Source organism: Pinus tabuliformis, chromosome 1_2 (assembly GCF_031772625.1).
Source record: "Pinus tabuliformis cultivar Carrire ecotype Pingquan chromosome 1_2, CPIR1, whole genome shotgun sequence".
Lineage (NCBI taxonomy): Eukaryota > Viridiplantae > Streptophyta > Pinopsida > Pinales > Pinaceae > Pinus > Pinus tabuliformis.
In genome coordinates, this window is record NC_142298.1 from 1,194,771,748 (window position 1) to 1,194,777,747 (window position 6,000).

The following is a 6,000-nucleotide window of genomic DNA, read 5'->3' on the forward strand; positions in this document are numbered from 1 at the left end:
CAAGGAAAGTTGGTTTCAGATAGGTACATTGACTGGTAACAGGCTGCAAAAACAAGAGTGAAAACAGGGCAAGAAACAGCAGGAAACCCCAGTAGCACAAGGCAAGACTGGTTCAGCGCAGGTGGTACACAGGCAGTTTGACCTTCAGCGCAGGTAGCCCCTTCGGGAACTGCGCTGAAATGCAGACAGCCTTCACACATCCTGCACTGAAGAACAAAACTTTCGTTTCTCTTGGTTTCCGGGTCACAGATTGCTCAAAAATTCACAGTTTTTGGCCAAATCAGAAGCTATCAATCAAGTACACACCAAGGGATGACAAGGAGGATGAAAAGCTATCACTAAGAGCTTATTAGAGTCCTTGTGGATCAGCTCTTCAAATCATAAAATTGCCCAGAAACTGAGCTAGAGTAGCTGCCCTCTACTTTGCATTTGAAAGATCCAAATGCAGTTCGATTCGGTACTCCCTGTGTTTATGAAATGAATAGCAAAAACACAAACAACCAACAAGATACGATCCCCAGTGGAGTCGCCAATTTGTTGTTGGGAAAAGTATCCAATACGGAATGACCCTATCCCACTCTAAGGGTGATAGTACCTCAGCAACAATCAAAGCAAAGCTATTCGAGATTACTTCTTTATGAGATGTAAGAGAGGGGAGAAAGAGATCCACTAACCGTTGTCTTCCGCTAATGATTGATCCAATCTTCTCTCTTTGCTGCTTGCTCCCAGCTCCTTGCTGTTTCGCTGGCCCAGCTACACCAAGATCCTGCAAAATGGCAAGAGAGGGAAACTACAAGAAGCATACATTCATAACTGATTCAAGGATTAGAATAAATCAAATACACATTTATAGCAATACACCATTGAGACACATGTATATAGAAGAACCTCAAATGCTTTATTAATGGAAGAAGTAAAGTTCTGAGAGTGTTACAACCATAAGAGGCCCAATCCAGCAACACCTCCCAGCAGAAAGAAATCTCCTCTTCACCTCCTTCAAGCAAATCACCCAATAGTTCTATACCCAAACCAACAACACTTCCTTACATTCACAAGATTCCAGCCTCCTTAGACCTCATGAGAGAGCTCTATATATAGGAGTTTTGGAGAAAGGATGAGTCAGCTTGAGGCTGGCATGAAGTTGACTAGTGTCCTCTCCCACTTCAGTTATTCTTCAGTTCTTGAGTCCACTTGGAGGTTCTTGCTTCCACTTGGAGATCTAGATCCTCTTACTCATCACAAGGCGAATTCCCTGATCCAAGTGTCATTTTGGAAGCTTCCTGGGCATTGAAACATTGAGGAATGACTGTGCCACTTGGCCAATCTCGCCCAGCGCAGGTAGCCTTCATTACTGTTGACATTCAGCGTAGGTACAGAGTGGAGCAGTTGACATTCAGCGCAGATGCTCAGTGGAGCAGTTGACATGATCCAGAATTAGCTTGTTTTTGAGTGTTTTCAGGTGGAGAACTGATATTTAGTGTTGTGGTTTGCTGACCTTGTTCCTCTAGGGGTAGGAACAACATGTTTAGGGACTTTGGATCCCTTAGATTATTGACATTTCATGCTTCATGCTGTAAGGCACAAAAATGTCTATAACACTAAGTAATATAGGCATTCCTGCACATGAGTCTGTAATACCTTAATATTGATTTAAGATCTCGTTTTTAGATCAGATGTGTACTTGGCTTCTTCTTCAAGTACACATGTAGATCATGAGGCATGGTTGATTGGCTGAGGTGCATCCTTTCACTTCACTCCCCATAGAGAGTGGTTCTGTAAGTACGAAAAATATGATGGTGGTGATGTCTTCTTAAGGGATGACAAGAAGGCTAGAATCATTGGTCACGGAAAATTCAAGTTGAAGTTGTAAGGTGGAAGGATTAGAACACTTCTGGGTGTTTTACATATTCCCGCATTAGCTAGAAATATGATTTCTATAAGAAAGTTAGATTATGCAGGTGTAAAAACAGTGTTCGAGAAATATACCTGCAAGATGGTTTGGGGAGCACTGGTATTGATGCAGGGAGTTCTAATTGGAAAATTGTACAAGCTGCAAGGTAGCACTATTATTGATGTGTGCAACAGTTCTTTGGTTCTTGAAACTGGAGTGAAAAATCTAGTGGTCTCCAGAGAAAATACCATGTTATGGCATCAAATTCTTGGACATATTGGAGAGAAGGGCCTTCGAATACTTCATGGTAAAGGTATGGTAGAAGTTATTTATAATAGCTCTTTGGATTTTGATTTCTGTGAAAATTGTGTGTATGGACAGAAAAATCGAGAGAGTTTCCCCTCTGGTGGTAAGTGGGTAAAACAAATATTAGAGCTTGTACATAGTGATGTGTTTGGACATGTGTCGGTTCCATCATTAGGTATGTTTTTGTACTATGTATCATTTATATATGACTTCTCAAGGAATACATGGATATATTTCCTTAAGGAGAAATTTGAAGTCTTTGACAGGTTTAAAGAATTTAAGGCTCTGGTGGAAAACCAGATAGAGAAGAAGATAAAGGTGTCGAGGACAGATAACAGTGGAGAGCTTTGTAAGAAGGAGTTTTAAGAGTTCTGTAAGAAGTGTGGTATAGCATAGTAGAATACTACTCCATACACATTTGAGAAAAATGGATTTACAAAAATAATGAACAAGACGTTGATGGAAAGGGCAAGAAGCATGCTCAGTGGTGTTGAGTTACGATAGGAATGCTGGGCAGAGGTGGTGGAGATTGCATGTTACTTGGTCAATAGATCACCTTCATCAGCATTGGAGTATAAGACTCCACAAGAGTTATGGACTGGTAAGAAAACTTATCTTTCACATCTGATGGTATTTAGATGTGATTCATATGTACATGTTCCAAAGGAGAAGATAAAAAAGTTGGATAGTAAATCTGAAAAGTGCATCTTTGTTGGGTATAAGGATGGTTTAAAAGGTTATATGCTTTGGAACCCAGTAACAAGGAAGCTTGTGTACAGTCGAGATGTGGTGTTTAAATAGGTGAAAAATGTTATTAAACATGAATTCCCACCAAAGCAGCATAAGAAGATAGAGTTTGAGTTAAAGGAGGAAGAATTAGACTCTACAGCAGAAGAGGAATCAGAATATGAAGAGCCACAAACTCTGGTTGTGAAAATATCAGTTTGAGAAAGAAGGCAGCCAGAAAGGTATATTCCATCTGCTTTCTATTCAAATTTTTCTTTATCCATTACTGAAAATGATTCCATAACTGTGAAGGAAGCAGTATTTTCATATGATGGAAAGCTCTGGAATGAGGCCATGGTTGATGAAATGGCATCTTTGCACAAAAATGAGGCTTGGTATCTGGTGGAGTTGTCGGTTTGAAGGAAACCCATTGGTAGAAAATGGGTGTTCAAGAAGAATATGAATGCATAAGGAAAGGTGGAGAAATACAAAGCTCGGTTGGTAGAAAAAGGTTATTCCCAGGTGTTGGGAATTTATTTTGCTGATATTTTTTCTCTTGTTGCCAAGGTAGCTCCTATTAGATTAATTTTATCTATTTTTGCTGCTTTTGATTTTGAGGTAGAATAGGTGGATTTGAAGAAAACATTTCTTCACATGGATCTAGAAGAAGAGATCTACATGAAGCAACCCGAAGGCTTTGCGTTGAAGGGTAAGAAAGAACTGGTATGCAAGTTAAAAAAGTATTTGCATGGGTTAAAACAGTCACCAAGGATGTGGCATCAGAAATTTGATACATTTATATGGGGACTTGGCTTCACCAAAAGTTAAGCAGATCATTGTGTGTATTTTAAATTAATTTGTGACAGTGTTATTTATCTAGTCTTGTATGTGGATGATATGTTCCTAGATGGAAATGACAAATAAATTATCAAGGATTTGAAGATCAAATGAAATTGGGCAAAGAGGAAGCTCTGGTTAAACCATAGGAAGTATGTTGACAAAATATTGTATAGGTTTAATATGCTGGATAGTAAACTAGTGAAGGTTCCTATTCCTGTAGGTGTAAAGTTATCTATTGAACAGTGTCCCAAGACACAAGAAGAGGAAGAGAACATGTCCTATGTTCCATATGCAAGTGAATTCCGTAGCCTGATGTATGTGATGGTCTGTACTAGACTAGACATTGCACATGCAGTGGGAGTATTGAGCAGGTTTATGTAAAAACCAAGGAAGGAGCAATGGACAATAGTGAAGCGGGTTTTCAGGTATTTCTGTGGCACTAGTGATTATGGTTTGTGCTACCAAGGAAGACCATGATTGAACAGAGTTTTGGACATCCATGGCTTTGTTGATGTATAATGGGTTGGAGATCTAGATTAGAGAAGATCTACAAATGAATATGTGTTTAACCTATTTGGAGGTGCAGTCATTTGGATGAGTAAGAGATAATCTTTAGTGGCACTTTCAACTACAGAGGCAAAATACATGGCAACCACTTATGCAAGCAAAGAAGCAGTTTGGTTGCAAATATTATGTTCAAGTATGGGGTTAGTACAATGAGCTATAAGGATAGACTGTGGCAGCCAAAGTGTCGACCTACCTATGGTTTTGTGCATGGATTTTGCACATGGTTCTGAGCACTATGTTTTTCGGTCCAAAGTATTTTGTAGATCTGGTAAAGGGAACTACGGTTATTTTCTAATTCAGGTTTAATGGATTGGGGTTTATGGATGCTTTGGCATGTGTGTGTGTGTGTGTGTGTGTGTATATATATATGTATATATATATATATAGATATATATTGTAACATTGAAAGGAACATACTGAAAAATAAATCTGGTAGTCTTGGTTTTGGGATCTAGGGGAAAATCTCTATGTATATTTGTTTTATGTGTTATGCTCTCACTATTGTTTATTTATATTTTTAGAATTCGTATGTAGGTAATTTCTATATGGGGTTAAAACCTACAGAATCTACCACCTTGGCTAGACTCGATGTATAGCTAAGAGACCTAATTCTATTTGACTAACAAAACATTGAACATTTATAGGGATATTTCTGTTTTAACAGAGTTTGAATACAAATAGGAGTCTCCTATCATTTATGAGCTCAACAACTTCTAATGTTGAACCTTAACGAATCTAGCCAAATCTTGAGTGTACTAGATTTCTATTGTGATTTTGACACGTGGATGTTGACCTAGTTGACTTTGCTGACCTCGACCCCACCAAGTTTGAATTTCAAAATTTCTACAACTCTGGCTGGGAAAATTTGGTAAAATATGACTCAAAGATAAGTGATTATTCTCCAAACCCTAATAGATATGTAAACACGGATTAACTTTTATGTAGATGAGCCAGTTCTGAACAAAACCCTATTTCATATTTCTAAAATTCCTTACCATTTGATTAGAAAGTGAGCTTGAAGTTGACTACTAAAACAATCATTTCCAGAAATTTCGTAGAAAAAAATTTGTAGCAAATTCAAAAAACACCTCTCTGCTACCTCTCTACAAGTTTTGAAAGTTCTGAGGTCTTCCTTGATGTTTTTAAGCTAAATACATGCCTTTAGAACCCACTTTGTTGTGTTTTTAACTTGTCTTATCCTCCATGAAAAGTTACATCAATTTGTAGAAAATTCTCAGCTTCATTATGGGGAGTTGCTATGACAGTTCAAAATTCTGAGTTTTTCGAATTTTCGTGATTCTTATTGCCTCCTTATTACTCCTAATACCATGTTTAACTATATATAAGGTTGTGTTTACTGGTTTAGGTATAGTCAAGAAAAAATTGAAAATTTTACCATATCATGGTGTAGCATTTACTTGTGCTTGCAAATCTTTAACTTGAGTTTGAAACTTCCTTCTATCAGCTTGCAACCACCTGTTCCTTCTATACATATGCTTCAGCATAGTTTTCAGTGGTAGAATTATCTTTTTCTTTTACTAGGCTTTTATGAAATGTCCTCATCAAAATCTAGTCGCTCTAACACCTCGTTGTTCATTTATTCAACTTCCAATTTTGCCTCTATCAACTCTTCTCTAGCCTCCCTGAAGTATTCTTGTAATACTTCTTCT